Raw genomic sequence first — 19,629 nt, 5'->3', positions numbered from 1 at the left:
GTGATAGCTGCAATCTTCTTAATACATTTATTTTTATTTTTACATTTTGAAAGAGGAGTCACAGTTTCTTTTGTGTTAGCTGCTTCAGTTGTGCTTAGTGACTGTATTAGCTGTTTTGTTTGAACTTTTTGTACAAATTCTGCTAGAGGCAGAATCCTATTTTGTACACTTTTAGATTGATCTGCTCTATTTCTGCATTGCTTTCAATGGAGTTGCTTTTTGGTAGGCATTCTTGAGTGTCTTTTGGAGAAGAAAGGAAATTGTGGGTTGGGAGGTTGTGAAATGTATATGTGTGCACCGTGCATGAGTGTTGATTATGAGGGTAGGCATACATATACAAGTGTGTGATTGTGGAATGGGCTGTTAATTCAGGATGGGAAGGCTCTACTCGTATCTGTGTGTTACTATACTGGTGTTCAGATGATAATACAAAGTGTGCACCTGCTGAGGTGCAATGAGTAAGAGTGAAGCAAATGCAGTTGGGTTGACACAATTGTGTAGCCTACACTACAAAGAACACTGCTCTGTCTGAGTAATAGGCAGAACACTACAACACTATTGTACTTACTTTGTTGGATGGAAAGGATAGGTTTCTTCTGGGTTTTATTTTCTACTTGAGACACCACTGGCTTTCAGGAGAGTGGTCTTCACTGTTATTGGGAAAGAAGGAAGTTAGTAAATATGTATGTTAATGGCACAGTAATTGCATTGCAAGTAATGGTACTTGGAGAACACATTATTTAAAGTTGTATAAGGATTTCTTGGCAGGAAGAGTTAGTGTGTGTGTGAAATTGCACAGCTTTGTATATGAATGGGGACTTGGGAACATCAGCATTGTTGCTATGGGGGTAGTGGTGTATTTATAAGTGTGTCCTATGTGGTGCAATTTTGCAAGTCTGTGCGTTGAAGTTGCACTATGTAGTTTGGAAATGGAGTAGTGCAAGTTGTAGTAGGGTGAGAAAAAGGTTCAGAAAAATGTACAGATTGGAAAGGATTATGTTTCTGTGTGTGGAATTCCATTAACTTTCCCGAACATAGATGCTTGCTACGCAGGTGCAGAAATCCTTTCTGTTGTTTGATTTATGTATCCACATTTACAAATGGCACTGTTCCCAATGAACACATGCATTTGTTTGCTTTTCAAGCAATGGTTCAGTCTGTTAATTGTGCAAAGTATGTACTTGCCATGCTTTGCAAATATACATGCAATTTCCCTTTTCTGTGTCGTTCTGGGCATTTCACATAGGACCTGCCTTCTTAACTTGCTGTAAAAGTGTTTCCAATGTGGTTTTCTTTTTTTCACTTACAAATACATCAGAGAGGGTGGTGTTAAAATGGAAATATGAAGTGTGAGTTATGCAAGTGGGCATTAAAAGAAAAGTGTGTAAGAACACAGCATTGTAAGTAAGTGCCACTTGATGTTAGGAGATGTGATAAATTACAGTATTATTATTTAGGAGCTTGCAAGGTAAGTGGCAGGTACCATGTTCTCATGCATGCAATCTATTTACCTGCTATGCTTTCGTAAGATACACAGGGGCCGATTCATGGAACAAACGTGCACCGAAAATCTTTGCACAAGCAGGCGCAAGCAGGCGCAAGCGCAAAAAAACAGATTCATGGAAGTCCCTGCACGTGTTTTCCTCGGGATGTGCGCCAAACCCGTGCATGGCGCACACGTCACTGCAACATCCCGAAAGGCGTGCGCGACGCGCACAGTGAAAGCGCACAACCTCGGCGCATACACTAGAAAGTGGGCGGAACACGGGGCGTAATGCGCAAAAATAAGGGCGTAACTGGGGATGTACTGCAGGGAAGCAGACGGAACGCCCACACGCACCCAAACCACACGTATTCATGGAATCGAATAGGGCAAAGCCACGCACAGCCAAAGACACGCACAAGCCGAAACACATCCGCCACACGAAGGCAGGTGGTAGCGTCCCTGCGCATTACAAAAGTGGCAACATACAGCAATTGGACCTGTGCGAACGGGGCACGTGTATTTCCGGGTTGCGCGGGAAGTTACACACGCGATTGAGTGGGGTACGTGTATTTGGGGGTTGTGCGGGAAGTTACACATGCGATTGACCGGGGTACGTGTATTTTGGGGTGCGCGGGAAGTTACACACGTGATTGAGCGGGGTACGGGTATTTCGGGGTTGCGTGGGAAGTTACACACGCGATTGAGTGGGGTACGTGTATTTCGGGGGTGCGCGGGAAGTTACACACGCGATTGAGCGGGGTACGTGTATTTTGGGTTTGCGCGGGAAGTCACACACGCGATTGAGCGGGGTACGTGTATTTCGGGGGTGCGCGGGAAGTTACACACGCGATTGAGTGGGGTACGTGTATTTCGGGGGTGCGTGGGAAGTTACACACGCGATTGAGCGGGGTACATGTATTTCGGGGGTGCGCGGGAAGTTACACACGCGATTGAGCGGGGTACGTGTATTTCGAGGGTGCGCGGGAAGTTTTTCACGGGACTGGGCCTGGGGGAGCGGGCTACGTGTATTTCAGGGGTTCGTGTGAACTTTTTCACGCGATCGGGCCCGGGAGAGCGGGCTACATGTAGTGCAGGGGTTCGTGTGAACTTTTTCACGCGATCGGGTCTGGGTGAGCGGGCTACGTGTATTTCACGGGTTTGCGTGAACTTTTTCACGCGATCGGGCCTGGGGGAGCGGGCTACGTGTATATCAGGGGTTCGCGTGAAGTTTTTCACGCGATCGGGCCTGGGGGAGCGGGCTACGTGTATTTCAGGGGTTTGCGTGAACTTTTTCATGCGATCGGGCCTGGGGGAGCGGGGTACGTGTTTGCGTGAACTTTTTGACGCGATCGGGCCTGGGGGAGCGGGGTACGTGTATTTTGGGGGTGCGCGGGAAGTTACACACGCGATTGAGCGGGGTACGTGTATTTCGGGGTTGCGCGGGAAGTTACACACGCGATTGAGCGGGCTACATGTATTTCGGGGGTGCGCGGGAAGTTACACACGCGATTGAGCGGGGTACGTGTCTTTCGAGGGTGCGCGGGAAGTTTTTCACGGGACTGGGCCTGGGGGAGCGGGCTACGTGTATTTCAGGGGTTCGTGTGAACTTTTTCACGCGATCGGGCCCGGGAGAGCGGGCTACATGTAGTGCAGGGGTTCGTGTGAACTTTTTCACCCGATCGGGTCTGGGTGAGCGGGCTACGTGTATTTCACGGGTTCGCGTGAACTTTTTCACGTGATCGGGCCTGGGGGAGCGGGCTACGTGTATATCAGGGGTTCGTGTGAAGTTTTTCACGCGATCGGGCCTGGGGGAGCGGGCTACGTGTATTTCAGGGGTTTGCGTGAACTTTTTCACGCGATCGGGCATGGGGGAGTGGGGTACGTGTATTTTGGGGGTGCGCGGGAAGTTACACACGCGATTGAGCAGGGTACGTGTATTTCGGGGTTGCGTGGGAAGTTACACACGTGATTGAGCGGGGTACATGTATTTTTGGGGTGCGCGGGAAGTTACACACGCGATTGAGCGGGGTACGTGTATTTCGAGGGTGCGCGGGATGTTTTTCACGCGATCGGGCCTGGGGGAGCGGGCTACGTGTATTTCAGTGGTTCGTGTGAACTTTTTCACGCGATCGGGCCTCGGGGGGAGCGGGGTACCACTCATCGTCTGCCTTGCGTGTAGAAGAACGCGTAGCCAACACCCGCTGTGAAGTAATAGCGTGTGAACCCCAACGGATGGAAAACACATGCACCGCACGAAAAGCACGTACAGAGCAGTGTAAAGGCACGCAGGATCTCCAAGCCCTGCTAGGGCAACGCCCGTGCGCGAAACGTCACAGACGCACTCACGCTGTAAGGGCCTTTGGTCCAATGAAATCGCGTACGCGTGCTGACGCGCTTACGCGCTAAGGGCCTTTCCTCGAATTTAACGCTGACGTGCAGGATTTTTACGTGCCAAATCACTCCATATCAAGCTGGCCACGCGAAAACACACGGAAGACCACGCTCCTGCCCAGAAGGCAGATTTACTGCCCCCCAGTGCCCCGAGCAGCCTCCCACGTGCCATCTGCTGCTGCCTGCATGCCTGCCTGCCTGCTGCCACCGTGCCCTGCCATTTGGTGCCTGCACATCAGCCATCTGCAGGGGTCCAGTTGCTGTGTCCACCTCTGCTGGAACAGAAGACTCCCGACTCGGATAACATTGCTCCACAGCCCAGCCCCAGGACCCAGTTGCCCACCCACTCCTGCCCCAGGGGTTGCCATGTCGGGCACATCAACATCTGGCACCAGTGGCAACCCCCGGCCAGAGGGGCAGAGGGGCATCAGCTTCACTGCCACCGAAGTTGGTGTCCTGGTGGAGCAAGTCCTGGGGCAGTATGATGCCCTCTTCGGATCTTCCCCCACCAACAAGGAAGGACAGGAGAGGATCTGGGCCGACTGTGTGGTTGCCATCAACACGGAGGGGGTGGCAAACCACACCATCCAGAAGGTCAAGAAGCGCTGGGAGGACTTGAGGTCTAGGACCCTCATAAAGGCCCGGCGCCTCGTGGAGGGGGGCCGGGGCCACATGAGTTCCATCCAGACGAGGGTCCTGGTACGCGTACACCCAGCGCTCCATGCCCAGGTCCTTGAGAGGGAGACCCGTCTGGAGTTGAGCGGTAAGTGGCCAAGCATTGCTGTGTGAGACAGGGCATGTTGCAGTGTGCTGGTTGTCTGATACTTGCCTGTATGTGTGACATAGGCCATGTACGCATGTATGTGTGCAGGGACATCATGGTAATGCATGTGCGACCAGTAATGTGTGAACCGCACGGTTGTTGCATGTGTTTAAATGCGACATGGGGAGCCCTATGCAGATTGTACACATGAGTGCATGGCAGTCTCTGTTCCTGGACATGGGTGGGGGTCAGGGATGGGTGCTGATGCCAGGTACATATATGGTATCCATGTCTGTGTGCCTGACCTGCGTGTCTGTGACTTGTGAATGCCATGGATGCATGACACATGTCTGTGACAATGTACAGATTCACTGATGCAGCCTAGTCATCCTTGTATCCACTGTGATTGGGGTGTACGGGGCCAGATGGATGTGACTGAGGTGAAGTGTGTGCATGTGATAGGCATGACCCATGATGCATGTGAGTTCCATTACATTGTATGTTTCGAGAGTCCATTGGACATGTATGGAAATGTCCATGGCATGCACCATGACTGTCACTGTGTGTGTTTTGCCTGGACTGACACATGTGTTGTGGAGGGACATGATGGAAGTGTACTTTGACAGTGGCACTCATCTGCTATTGCTTCCTATCTAGGGGACCATTGTACAGTACCCTGATGCTTGTGTTCTATGTCTCCCTCTACGCAGCCGCTAGTGAAAAAGAGGGCGGAGACGGCGCTGTGGAGCAAGGCGGCGGGGATGCCCCCACGGCTGCAGCAGAAGGGGTGGGTGAGCCCCCACAGGGGCCTGCTACGGCAGAAGATGGTCAGGAGCCATTCAGGTTGGTGGTTTCCACAGAGGAGGAGGAGGCCACCACTGAGGCACACATGGGGCCTGGTGGGGGCATCCCTGCTGGTGCAAGTGGTGCAGTCCAGGGGCAGGAGGCAGCAGGGGTCACCGTAGAGGGGCCTGTGCATGTCACTGTCCCTGACCCTGTGGGTGCACCACCATGCACCAGCAGGGATGCCCCATCCCATGCCCGTCCGCAGGTAGAGGGGATGTCCATGTCATCTGACTCCCCTCCACCTGCGGACGAGGGGACCCCTGGCCGTATGGAGAAGGTCCTGATTGGGGTCGCGATGCACACGGCTGTGATTCGTGATGCCATGCGTGCTTCCCAGGAGGAGCACACACGTCATCACGAAGAGCACCGTGCCGACGTGGCCCAATTGGGATCGTCCATGTTCGGGGGTTTCCTGCATGTGTCGGCCAATCTGGCGGCCCTCTCCTCCTCTGTGGAGACTATACGCCAGTCGTTCTCCTTGCCGTCTTCCGGCCCAGATGCCACCAGGGCCACCTGTGGACCTGGCCTGACCAATGCAGCCAGCTCGGTGGGGATCCCATCCCTGCCACAATCGGGAGTCAGAGGTCCAGCAGGGGTGGACACCACAGCAACTGTACCCCAGCAGATGGAGGATGTGCCGGCATCATCAGGCAGGGCATGTGCACGACGGCGTCGGTGGATTCCATCAGCCTGGATGCCGTCATGCTGGCAGAGGCAGTGGCGTCGGAGGCAGCAGCGGAGTCAACGTGGGAGGCATCATGGTTCGGGGCCATCAACATCGGAGGGGCAGGCATCGGCCGGAGGGCAGGAGGACCCAGGACGGGAAGTGTCTTCCGTGTGGCAGCGGTTGGGCCAGCAGATAGGTGCGGAGCGGCGGCGGACGGAAGAGGCGCGGCTCACAATGGTCAGGGCAGAGAACTCCATGCGGAGGGTCCTGAGGCGGGCCGAGTGCCTCGAGGCAATCCGCAGGGAGTTGGAGGAGGAGATGGCGTTGTCCCTGCGGACCCTCGGGGCCATGGAACAGGACCGCCTCCGGGACATCGAACAGGAGTTTGATGATGCCCTGGCCCGGAACACCACAGAGTGAGCCGCTGGACTTGCCCGCCGCCTTTGTATATAGTTATATAGTTAGTGTTAGGTTTCCTTTATTTTCTTTTTTTATTTGGTTGCGATTGGACAATGCGCCACATTATTGTATATAGTTCAGTTTTTAGTTAGTTGTCATAGTTAGGTTTCATTTGGTTGGGCTCATGGACCCAGGATTATCTTGTAAATAGTTCTTCAATGGATTTTTTTATTTTTTGGATTTTTTTCATCGCCATGGAGCAATGGTTTTTGTTTATCATTTACACTTGGATTACTTTTCTGACTGTGACTTTGGACACCATTTATTTTGATTGTGCTGTGTGTTTTTGATTTTTTTCATGGACATTCATCTTCTTTTGGTTGTTTTGCTTTGTGGTTTTTCTCATTTCATTTCCATTCAAGTTGATTTTAAATACATTTTTATTTTCATCCTTCAATGTGTCGTATCATCTCATTGCTCATCTCACTTGCAGCCATTGTGTGTGACAGACATGTGTTCATTTGCATTATTTACATTGGGTGTGTAACATATAATTGCCTTTGATATGTGGGTGGATGTGATAGTTGGTTGGGCCTTTTGGCAGGGGAGGATGGCCATTACGGACATGATTGGGGATTGGTGGGACCCAGGTGCAGGGGGGCATGGATGGGACATGGGCGAGGGCCTGTTGGAGGGTGCCCCTGCACAGCTGGGGAGTGGGGGGGGGGGGTGGGAGACATGGGTGGGGGCCTGGTGGAGGGTGCCCCTGCACTGCTGGGGGGTGGGGGGTGGGAGACATGAGTTCAACATGGGTGGGGGCTTGCTGGCAGGTGCCCCACAGTGCTGGGGGGTGGGGGGGTGGGAGACATGGGTGGGGGCCTGCTGGCAGGTGCCCCACAGTGCTGGGGGGTGGGGGGTGGGAGACATGGGTGGGGGCCTGGTGGAGGGTGCCCCTGCACTGCTGGGAGGTGGGGGGGGGTGGGAGACATGAGTTGGACATGGGTGGGGGCCTGCTGGCAGGTGCCCCACAGTGCTGGGGGGTGGGGGGGTGGGGAACATGAGTTGGACATGAGTGGGGGCCTGCTGGCAGGTGCCCCACAGTGCTGGGGGATGGGGAGGGGGAACATGAGTTGGACATGGGTGGGGGCCTGCTGGCAGGTGCCCCACAGTGCTGGGGGGTGGTGGGGGTTGGGGAACATGAGTTGGACATTGGTGGGGGCCTGCTGGCAGGTGCCCCACAGTGCTGTGGGGTGGGGGGGTGGGAGACATGGGTGGGAGCCTGGTGGAGGGTGCCCCTGGTGGCTGGGGGTGCAGGGGGACATGCGTTGGTGGGCAGAAGTGCAAGTTGACATGTGGGTTGGCTGGGGGGCATGGCCATGGTGGATGGGGTGCCTGCAGGACATGTGCAGGGTAGGCCCCTGTGGTGTGAGCCACCTGCAGGGGCCGTGGAGGGTGTAGAGGGAACACCTGGGAGGACCCACACGTGCAATTCACGTGTGGTGCTCCCTGCGCACCCCTGTAATACACGTACCCTGATGGAATCGCGTGTGGAACTTCCCGCGCACCCCTGGAATACACGTACCCTGATGATGTTGCGTATGATACTTCCCCCGACCCTGAAGTACACGTACCCTGCTGGAATCACGTGTGGAACTTCCCGCGCACCCCTGAAATACGCGTACCCTGCTCGCACGGGGCCAATCGCGTGTGGAACTTCCCGCGCACCCCTGAAATACACGTACCCTGCTGAATTTGCGTGTGGAACTTCCCGCGCACCCCTGAAATATGCGTACCCTGCTGAAATCGCTTGTGGAACTTCCCGCGCACCCCTGAAATACACGTACCCTGCTGGAATCGCGTGTGGAACTTCCCGCGCACCCCTGAAATACGTGTACCCTGCTTGCACGGGGCCAATCGCATGTGGAACTTCCCACGCACCCTGAAATACACGTACCCTGCTCGCACGGGCCCAATCGCATGTGGAACTTCCCCCGCACCCCAAAATACACATACCCTGCTGAAATCGCGTGTGGAACTTCCCGCGCACCCCTGAAATACGCGTACCCTCCTGAAATCGCGTGTGGAACTTCCTGCGCACCCCTGAAATACACATACCCTGCTGGAATCGCGTGTGGAACTTCCCGTGCACCCCTGAAATACGTGTACCCTGCTCGCACTGGGCCAATTGCGTGTGGAACTTCCCACGCACCCCTGAAATACACATACCCTGCTGAAATCGCGTGTGGAACTTCCCGCGCACCCCTGAAATACACGTACCCTGCTGGCACGGGCCCAATCGCACGTGGAACTTCCTGCGCACCCCTGAAATACACATACCCTGCTGAAATCACGTGTGGAACTTCCCGCGCACCCCTGAAGTACACGTACCCTGCGGCAATCGCATGTGGAACTTCCCGCGCACCCCTGAAATACGCGTAACCTGCTCGCACGGGGCCAATCGCGTGATGTACTTTCCGCGCACCCCAGTGATACACGTAGCCCGCTTGCCGTGCTGGTACAGGGTTAGCGCAGACCTTTGCGCTGGATTGGGGATTTTGATGGCTTTTCCCTGCGCGAGAAGCGTTCTTGGGGGCGTAACTGGTGGTGCTGCAGGGTCGCTGCGCCACTGTGCGCCACGGCTGGTTTTGGTGGCTGGAATCCATGAATACGCTGTGCGCGGAAATGGATTTTAGCGCACGCGGCTGGTGCAGGGATTCGCACACGCACACTGTGCGCCAGCCGCGTGCGCCACTTGTGTGCTGCATTCTATGAATTACCCCCACAGAGTTTTCCTTTTTTGTGTGCATTGTAGGAATTTTATAGCAGGTGTGTTAGTGGGGGAAGTGGTTGTAGAAATGGCAGAAGTAATTAAAAGAATAACAGTTTGCACATTACAATGGCTGATATGGGTAAAAGAAAATGTTGAAAGCACACAGCATTGTAAGTGCCACTTGATGATAGGAAATGGGACAAAATACTGTATGCTTATTGAGTAGGTTATGCAGGGTAAGTGGCAAGCTTACTGTTCAAATGCATGCAATCTATGTACTTGCTATGCTTTGGTAAGATACTCAGTTTTCATTTTCTATGTGCATTGTAGGCATGTTATAACAGGTGTGTTAGTGGAGGAAGTGGTTGTAAAAATGACAGAAGGAATTAAGAGAATAACTATTTGCACATTACAATGGGTGATATGGGTAAAAGAAAATGTTGAAAGCACACTGTATTGTAAGTGCCACTTGATGGTAGGAGATGGGACAATTTACACTATGCTTATTGAGTAGGTTATGCACGGTGAGTGGCAGGTACCCTGTTCAGATGCATTTGTAAAATAGTTGGAAATGTACTCTACAAAATATATGCATACCTGTAGTTTGTGTTGATGGATGCAGATGTGGATAAATCTGGAAGCAGATATGTTGGATAGTTGTACAGTACTTTGTTCTGGAGATGCTTTGCAATCAAAGTAGACTTGCAGCCAGATTGTTCAACAGTAGATCTAAAGTGCTGAACTGTGATCACAGAGAGATGTCTTGGATGTGATTTGTGGTTGGTTGTGCGACTGCTTATCTGTACCCAATGAGGGAGTGGTGCAGCAAGTGATGTGGAAAGGGAAGAATGGCTGGCCATGTGTTACGGGTCTATGTACGCATGGAAAGGGGACTGTGAGGATTAGCCAATCAGGTGTTGAGATTGTGCTTTGTAGGAAGAGAGGCAGTGTGTAGTGAAAATGGCAGAGGTGCAGAAAGTCAGAGTGTTGGTAGTTGGAGATCTATTTGTAAATGTTTTAGAGTGGTATGCTAAATCTAAAGATATGGCTGCCAATTTAGGTTTCGAAGGAGTGGAGGTTTTGTAGTAAACTGTGCCTGGCTCCAATATGCACGCAGTGATTGGAGTTTGCAAGAGTATGTCCATTTGGAACAGTCCAGATGTAGTAGTACTGCATTGGGGTCCTATGCATTTGGGATATATCAGTGCTCCTACTTTGTTGATTGCTCTGCAAAAATTGGTTCAGACAGTGATGGTGGTTCCAAGTGCCAAGGTTATTTTTTCTGAGATGCTACCAAGGGTAGTTTGGGACAATTGTAATGCTTTTGTACCCCACAAAATGGTGTAAGGTGTTTGGTTAATAATGGCACGTCTGTTTTCTTGCTCAGAGCTGGGTTGTTGTCTTGTAATAATGAGAACATTGATTCTGTTAATGTTAATTACTTCAAAGCAGATGGCATTTCTTTATCTATACTGGGAAATTCCATGTTATTTCACAATATAAGGAAGGCTTTACAGAGGTTAAAGTAAAGAAATCTGGAGGAAAAAAAGTGAAAAAACCGAGCCATCACTAAAGAGGAAATCTCCTTCCCTGGTTCAAATTTCTGTACCCAACCTCGCAAATTGCGCGATATGTCAGCGGACACTGCAGTAGTCTACGGATCACATGTGCCACATCTGGGGCTTTTGAAGCTGGTAGCCATGGAAATGGCACTCTGGGGGCTAGGGGATTGATCAATAAGGTTTTCTGGGTGTGGTGTGTAAGGAAAGACTGTGGCAGAAGGTCTGTTTGGTGAGAGGAGTGTAGATGGCTATGGCTATGGTTGTGTCTTTCAGGAGGCAGTGGGCCTCATTCCGAGTTTGGAGGTAATCATGGTGCTATTAGCGCCATGACTACCTCCAATACCGGTACTGATTCCGCCCTCGTTCAATGGGGACTTACCGGTCTATTCCGACCTTTGCTGGACCGGTAAGTCCCCATTGAAAAAGCCATTCCCCATTGCCATTTGAGCCCCCATAGAGCTCAATGGGAAGGTGCTAATAACGGTACCACAAATTGCAGTACCGTTATTAGCTCTAAAGTCCCTTAACGGGTCCTGTCCTTAACGCCTGGTAAAACCAGGAATTAAGGAAGGGACCAGCTAAGGGAACTCGGAATAGGGCGCAAAGAGATTACCGGCACCGGTGTCCTTACCGGTGCCCGGTATTCCTTTGCGCCCAACTCGTAATGAGGCCCAGTGTGTCTGGATTTTGGGAGACTCTTGGGTACATTGGTTGCAGGTGTATGCAAAGTATTGTGGAGTGGCTACACATTTTGGATTCCATCTTGTGGATGTGCATTGGTGTGGAGTGCGTAAAATGAAGTGGCTGGATTTGGTTCCTCTTTGTGCCACATTGGTGACACGCTATCATCCAGACATTATTATTATTCATTGTGGAGGGAACAGTTTAGGACATGCAAACAAAGGGGGGTCTGGGAATCTCTCTACCAGCACGAACACAGCCCAATGACCTGTTCTTGGGTGAATAACCCCTGGGAGAGACTCTACCAAGTCTTTAGCTCACTGTCCTTTTCACAGAGAAGAAATTTCCTCGCATATCAGCCTTTGTCCTGCCCAGGGGCAGTCCAGCGCCGAAATGCTAGGCAATTCTCCTCTGAACAAGAGTACCACCAGTAACCCCATACACGTGTTTCAGCCTTGTTGGGCATCATCAGTGAGGTGAAACTGTTGCCTCTCTAAGAACAGTGAGCAAGGGGTCCACGTCTGGATTGCCCTGTTAACTTAGGGTGAAACCCAAAGTTAATGTATGCAAACAAAGGGGGGTCTGGGAATCTCTCTACCAGCACGAACACAGGCCAATGACCTGTTCTTGGGTGAATAACCCCTGGGCGAGACTCTACCAAGTCTTTAGCTCACTGTCCTTTTCACAGAGAAGAAATTTCCCCGCATATCAGCCTTTGTCCTGCTCAGGGGCAGTCCAGCGCCGAAATGCTAGGCAATTCTCCTCTGAACAAGAGTACCATCAGTAACCCCATACACGTGTTTCAGCCTTGTTGGGCATCATCAATGAGGTGAAACTGTTGCCTCTCTAAGAACAGTGAGCAAGGGGTCCACGTCTGGATTGCCCTGTTAACTTAGGGTGAAACCCAAAGTTAATGTATGCAAACAAAGGGGGGTCTGGGAATCTCTCTACCAGCACGAACACAGCCCAATGACCTGTACTTGGGTGAATAACCCCTGGGAGAGACTCTACCAAGTCTTTAGCTCACTGTCCTTTTCACAGAGAAGAAATTTCCCCGCATATCAGCCTTTGTCCTGCCCAGGGGCAGTCCAGCGCCGAAATGCTAGGCAATTCTCCTCTGAACAAGAGTACCATCAGTAACCCCATACACGTGTTTCAGCCTTGTTGGGCATCATCAGTGAGGTGAAACTGTTGCCTCTCTAAGAACAGTGAGCAAGGGGTCCACGTCTGGATTGCCCTGTTAACTTAGGGTGAAACCCAAAGTTAATGTATGCAAACAAAGGGGGGTCTGGGAATCTCTCTACCAGCACGAACACAGCCCAATTACCTGTTCTTGGGTGAATAACCCCTGGGAGAGACTCTACCAAGTCTTTAGCTCACTGTCCTTTTCACAGAGAAGAAATTTCCCCGCATATCAGCCTTTGTCCTGCCCAGGGGCAGTCCAGCGCCGAAATGCTAGGCAATTCTCCTCTGAACAAGAGTACCATCAGTAACCCCATACACGTGTTTCAGCCTTGTTGGGCATCATCAGTGAGGTGAAACTGTTGCCTCTCTTACAGGTGCCCGGTATTCCTTTGCGCCCAACTCGTAATGAGGCCCAGTGTGTCTGGATTTTGGGAGACTCTTGGGTACATTGGTTGCAGGTGTATGCAAAGCATTGTGCAGTGGCTGCACATTTTGGATTCCATCTTGTGGATGTGCATTGGTGTGGAGTGCGTAAAATGAAGTGGCTGGATTTGGTTCCTCTTTGTGCCACATTGGTGACACGCCATCATCCAGACATTATTATTATTCATTGTGGAGGGAACAATTTAGGACATGTTACTGGAATCTCACTGCAGTTTACAATAAAGGAGGCAATTGCGAAGGTCACGGACATGTTTCCAAACTCCTGAGTATTTTTTTCCTTCTTTGCGCAGAGACAGATATGGCTTTGCTGTTCTTCATTTGGTTTGCAAATGGAGAAACTAGGCGCAATGTCAACAAGTCTGTTTGTGCCATTTTGAGAGATGTTGGCATGTTGTCCTTCCACAATGAAAATAATAAATTTTGTAGCACAAACATTTTTTGCAGAGACTGAGTCCATTTTACTGATGCTGTTAATCAGCTTTTTTTGTGAAATATCCAAAATGCATTGCAGCCCTTTTTGCAAGCATAGGAAGAGTATTGTCTAATATTTTATTAGGGACTGCAGTGGAGGTAAAAGTATTTGTCTTACATGTTTAGGTTATATTCCGCCTTAGAGGTCTTGGTTTATGAGAGTTTATGAATAAAGTATTCCAGTGGGTTGGGCGTTTTAGCTCGGGTCATAGATGATAGTATCCCCAGGAGGGCTAACTGGAGCTGTCCTAGATAGCAGAAGGTGAATTAACTGGTTAAGTCTGCTGGAGAGAGGCATTTTGCATGTTAGGTGACGCAACGGGTGCAGTTCAATCACAACAAATGTTACTATACTCTGCCTGGAGAGTGGGAAGACAGCTGTGGGGTTTGTGTAGGGTTGGTAGTAATGGGCCATTTTGCGTGTGCGCGAATCATACTACCTGTGCTGTGTTAGCTTGGTGATGTCACCCTTAGGTTTGCACATAGGACACAGATATTTGATGATGAGGAGCTAGTGTTGTGAACTTGTGATTGGCAATTGAGGTGAACCAGTGTCAGTATGCAGAATTGTGGTGGTGTTCCGGAGAAGGCATCGATTTTGAAGGAGGGGTTGTGCGCGGAGTACGCCTGGTAACGTGAAGAGGTTCATAGAAATTGGAACATATTATCATTGTGCTCTGATCTTTTATTCCTGAACAGCAGATTATCGAAAGCCTGGACTTGAGGTCAGGTAAAAAGTACCAAAAATGTATCAGGGGATTACAGGGAGTACCCTCCTTCAATATTTGTGTAAGACATTGGCACCCTATAAAGAAAAGAATGTTAAGTATAGTATAAAATGGTCCAAATGTACCAAAGGAAAATTAACCATACCATGCCCGCCCTGTGGCAGATTCTCTAGAGATGTGCAGCAATCGCCATTGACACACATACAGGGTACTTTTAAGGAGAAGAAGTTGACCAAACGTATTGCCATATTTGAGTTGTGGCGCATGTTTCAGGAGGAAGAGAGGGAAGCAGTGAAGCATCAGTGGATGCTGAACCAGCATGAGGTAAAGGAGAAAGGGAACCATCCCTCTGCACCTCCTCCTGCCCCTCTGCGCATTTTATCTGATGACATAGACAATGAACAGGGGATGTACCCACTTAGAGAACTGAGAGCAGTAGAAGGGTATTCAAATCTGATATATAAGCCACCACCATACACTAGAGAAGAGAACCTGAAAGGTACAGGGCAGCCAGCTAGTTGCGCTGGAGCGAGCAAGGAGGGGCTGCAGCGCACAAAGGCAGTTTTGAGGGCATAGGCACAGACAAATGGACAGCAGCACAGATACTCTTGAAACTCAAAGGGAAGACCACAGGGGAGGACGAAGAGGCAGCTAGGGCGATTGAGTACCTGGAAAAGGATTGAGATACATCTGACTGGGCAGACATAATGGAGGGTGAGGACCGAAGGGAGAAAGCAAGGGAGGTGAGGTTAGAGCATGAGGGCAGAGAAAGGTGAAGAGAGGAAAAACTGGAACAGGAAGATAGAGAGAGAAAGGGAACAGCTGGAAAGGGAGCACAAAGAAACAATAGAAAGGGATATGAAGGAGATGAAGAGACTGGAAAGGAAGATGAGGGAGAAGAAGGAGAGAGAGATGGGGAAGACAGAGAGGAGGAGGGAGATAGCAGTGCAAGAAAAATGCAAGTTAGCAGGTAGGGAGCAGCGAAAGTTGCAATTGAATAGACTGGCAAGAGAACGTGCGTGTAAAGAGGAAGAGGAGTGAGCAATAAGAGCAGTAAAAACACAGGTAACAATGGACTGGTAGAGAAATAAATGTGAGGAGAAAAGGCGAGCAGAGCCTGTCAGTACAAATTTGTGGGGTAGTAGCGCAGCAAGGAGCAGCGGGGCAGGCCTACGGGCTTGGGCAGGAGGTAGTAGATGCAATCTAATAGACATTGACCTCAGCGTAAAACCTAATGCAGAATCGACATCAAGTAGATTAACCTTTTCTGATGGGTTCTATAGCAATATGGACACAGGGTCTGACAATGATGACAAACACAGTGGAGATGAGAGGGGGGAGAGAAGCAGGTAACCATCCGCAGGGATCGATCACTGGTCCTCATGGAAATGTAGGTCTCCTGGATGGGAATAAGGAGGGGCTGAAGCTGAAGGGTGAGCACAACAAGCAAACTACAAGTGCATACACGACACATATGTCAACAGACTTAGAGACCTCCCAGGATGTAGGATGGATGACACAGCAATGGCATGTTCATCGGGACGACTGTCAAGGGCTTATGACGAAAGCAAACGAGTACCTACCCTAGAAACAATAGACATATTTACAGACATTGAGGATGAGAAAGGGCCAATACAATTTAAGCAGTAACGACAGACCCCGGAAGAGAGGGCAGCACGTTCACAGATGCCACTACTAGAGAGGGAAGGGGGGAGGCCTCAGTATGTGCCCTGGAAACACACTGACAAGGAAAATGTTGAATGCAGTTTACCATCCCTAAGTGCGGTGGCTAAGAAATGGATTTATGAGATGGAGAAGTTGACAGCGGGTCACAGGCTGGCAGTGGGTGATGTAAAAGAATTGTTGGTTTCAATACTGGGTGATGCAGCTGATGACATATGGTGGAGGACAGGGTTCCCAGTGGTAATGATACAGAACACGGAGCATGATGGGTTGCCATTTGCAACTGCAAAGCAGCAGTTTGGCAAGCACTAAAAACACAATACCCAGACACGTCACTCTGTTCAATACATTCAGGCGATTCAAGAGCTTTGGCTCCTTGAAACGTGAGAGCCTTGGGACAAAACTATAGCTATATTCTATCACATTTTAGTACAGGGCCTGACAGAGCCAGTAAAGAATATTTTGAAAAAATTGGTGGGGATCGAAGCGAAGGGATGGCCAGAAATTCAGCTCACATTAATACACCACTGCAGATTATGGCAGGAGAAGGTCAAACAAAAGGGAGAGGAAATAAAGGCAGATGAGGCCAAGCTAGCACAAAAGAATCTATCAAAGTACGTGATGCATGGGGCGGTTATAATCAGCCCCACTCTGCAGGCACCAGCACCACATCATCAGTGTCAACCACCACAACAGTACTCACCGCCCATGGGAGGAAGGTACATGGGATGGGCGGGTTCCAACTGGGATTTCAAGGAACGGGAGGGTTCCAGAGAGGGTGTGGCTTTGGGCCTCAGACACACCACAATTAAAAGGGGCTTTTGGGGATATGGACATCAGATACCACAGAATCCAGGGGGTTTCCAAGGCGAGGGAGGGAACCTCCTCAGTGCTGGACTTGTGGGCTGTTAGGACACATTTCAAGAGCATGTCGATTAAGAGGGGCACAGCAAAATTGGGGAGATCAGAGGCAGCATAACTATTAAGGGGAACACAAGGATTATTACTATGCTTAGGGTGAACAGCAAGAAGGACAGATACAAGGTGCCTACCAACAGATGCCACAAGTACAAATGCAAGCACCAGCACCATCACAGGTACAGACACAAGCACCACAAATGGCAGCGCCACTACCACAGTATTTGCAAGCACCACAGATCAGAGGGAACACACAACAGATAACACAGTTACAGGACAACAGCACAGCAGAACCCATGGACACAATGCCAACAGTACCAGTTAGGTGACTGGTAGGCGTTACCATGATGGGAAACAACCCATTTACAGGAAATGGGTTATCACTGTACCCCAATAGGACAGCCCAAAGATGAACTTGATGTGTCCCATCCTGTCAGTCAAACCCAATCCTGTGGAGGAACCTTGCCTAGGGGTGGTGAAAGGTGACAAAAGGTTTTCCTTTCTTGTTGACACTGGGGCAACTAGGTCATGCATCCGGGAAGGGACATTTGCATTGTCAGGCGCTGCCATGAACACTCAAAGATTCTCTGGGGCTCGAGAAGTGGTTCTTTTTACTGATAACATCTCACTATCTATAGGAGATCACGACTTATCACTAGCCTTACTTTACTCTCGATAGACAGCCGTAAAGATATGTATATATATTTTATTTATTTGATATAGTTGCAAGCAATTTTTACAAAAAAACAAGATTATGCAGCCAGTCCTCCTTATTCCATTAACAAAAACGAATCAACGTAACAACAACAGGACATCACATTTGTCAGTTATTTAATTAATCCTGCCCTCTGGTCCTGTTCAGTCACATCAATTTCTAGTCAAAATCACTAATCCATGAGTTTTTGGTGGGGTATAATTTTCTAATAAATGCCACCAAGGCAATAATCCATGGGGTTTTGTCTCCATTCATCAGTACCAACCAACGCTGTCCATTAGTCATTGAAGGAAAGGTTTTCATCAATGGTTTCAGGAGTTGGTCCCTCTGAATCGTGACACCAGTACATTCCATTATCACATGCTTCAATGATTCCACCTGGGTTGAATCGGTGTTCTGATAAAATCTGCAGTTTGTTGATACACTCAGCCCCCTGATTCCCCAAATCTCATTTGTTAGTATTAGGTTTAGACGTATCCAGAGGAAAATGTCTCTCAGACATCTATCTGGGCACTTTATAATGTAGGCACTTTGGGGATTTAGTTTCCTACTGTCTGCTGGAAGCTCTTTTAACAATTTGCATTTGTTTGCATTATTGTCTGTATTAATACAATCAAGGTCCATGAGTTTTTTGTTTCACTCTCATTGGATTAGGTAACAGGTCTTCCTCAGTGCAGCCTAGCTTTCCCAATTGCTCCCTTAGATGAGAGGCCCAAGATTTCAATAAGGGTGACCTGCTTGTATTCAGTTCTTGATTTAGGATCTTCAAAATTGCTGGGTTGTTAAAAGATAGAATTTTACACAATAGCATAAGCTCTTTCCATTCGACAACCACTGCTAGTGATAAGAGGCCCAACTCTCTTCTAATCAGGGCAATAGGAGTCAAAGCTGGCAAATTCAGCAATTCTTTCCAAATTATGCCTTCAAGTTTGGGCCATAGCTTCTTTGAGATCAGAGGGAATGTTTCCATACCATATGTAAGGACAGGAAGCACCTTTCCTTTATAAAATTGTATGGCTGCCATAAATGAGAATCTGCCATATCTTTTATCAATCATCTTTGTCTTGATGGCTAATGCTTTTGCCTTCACTATCATATCGTCTTGGATTGGGGACTCAACTTTGGTTGTATTGATCAAGACTCCAAGATATTTAAATACTTTGACCTTTATAATTTGAGTACAGACCAATGACCAGCCACATTTTTCTGGTGGCCTGTATTAAACGATATAATTTTAGTTTTCTCACGGTTAATTTCCAAGTTGTTTGAGGAAACATTGCAAACTATCAAGTTGTCTTTGTAGCCCAATTTTGGTCTGGTCAATCAGTATCAGGTCGTCTGCCTAGAAAAGTCTCGGTACTTTTGACTTGTCACTCGTCAGTGGGAATGATCTCAGAAGTGGTTCAAAGTCTTGGACTGCTGAAATGAAGAAATTGTATATAGCTGGAGCCAGCAGGCACCTTTGCTTGACTCCTTGCGCTGTATTAATCTTCTCAGACAGGAGTCCTCCTCCGTTTAGCCGGACCCTGATACTTGTATGTGTGGGTAAGGCAATCAAGGGCTCCAATATATCACCTGGGCAGCTCCTTTCTTTTAGTTTCTTCCTTAATATATTTCAGTCCACCCGGTCGAAGGCTTGCACCAGATCGACAAATGCGAGATAGATCTTGCCTTTGCCTTGGAGAGTCTTGTTTTTCAAGATGTTAAGGGCAAGAATGTTTGGAATCATCCCTACAGTTTTTACAAACCCCGTCTGAAGGGGGTCTATTGAGTTTGATTCCATAGTCCACTTGTTGAACTTTTCCAGGAAGAGTGAGCCAAAAACCTTGCCCACCACATCCAACAATGCGATGGGCCTGTAATTTCGTGGATCGTCTCTCACTCCTTTTTTGAAAATAGGTATGATTATTGACGTTTTCC

This window comes from Ambystoma mexicanum, chromosome 6p (assembly GCF_040938575.1).
Source record: "Ambystoma mexicanum isolate Mex_15411 chromosome 6p, UKY_AmexF1_1, whole genome shotgun sequence".
Classification (NCBI taxonomy): Eukaryota; Metazoa; Chordata; class Amphibia; order Caudata; family Ambystomatidae; genus Ambystoma; species Ambystoma mexicanum.
This window is presented reverse-complemented; position numbering follows the sequence as displayed.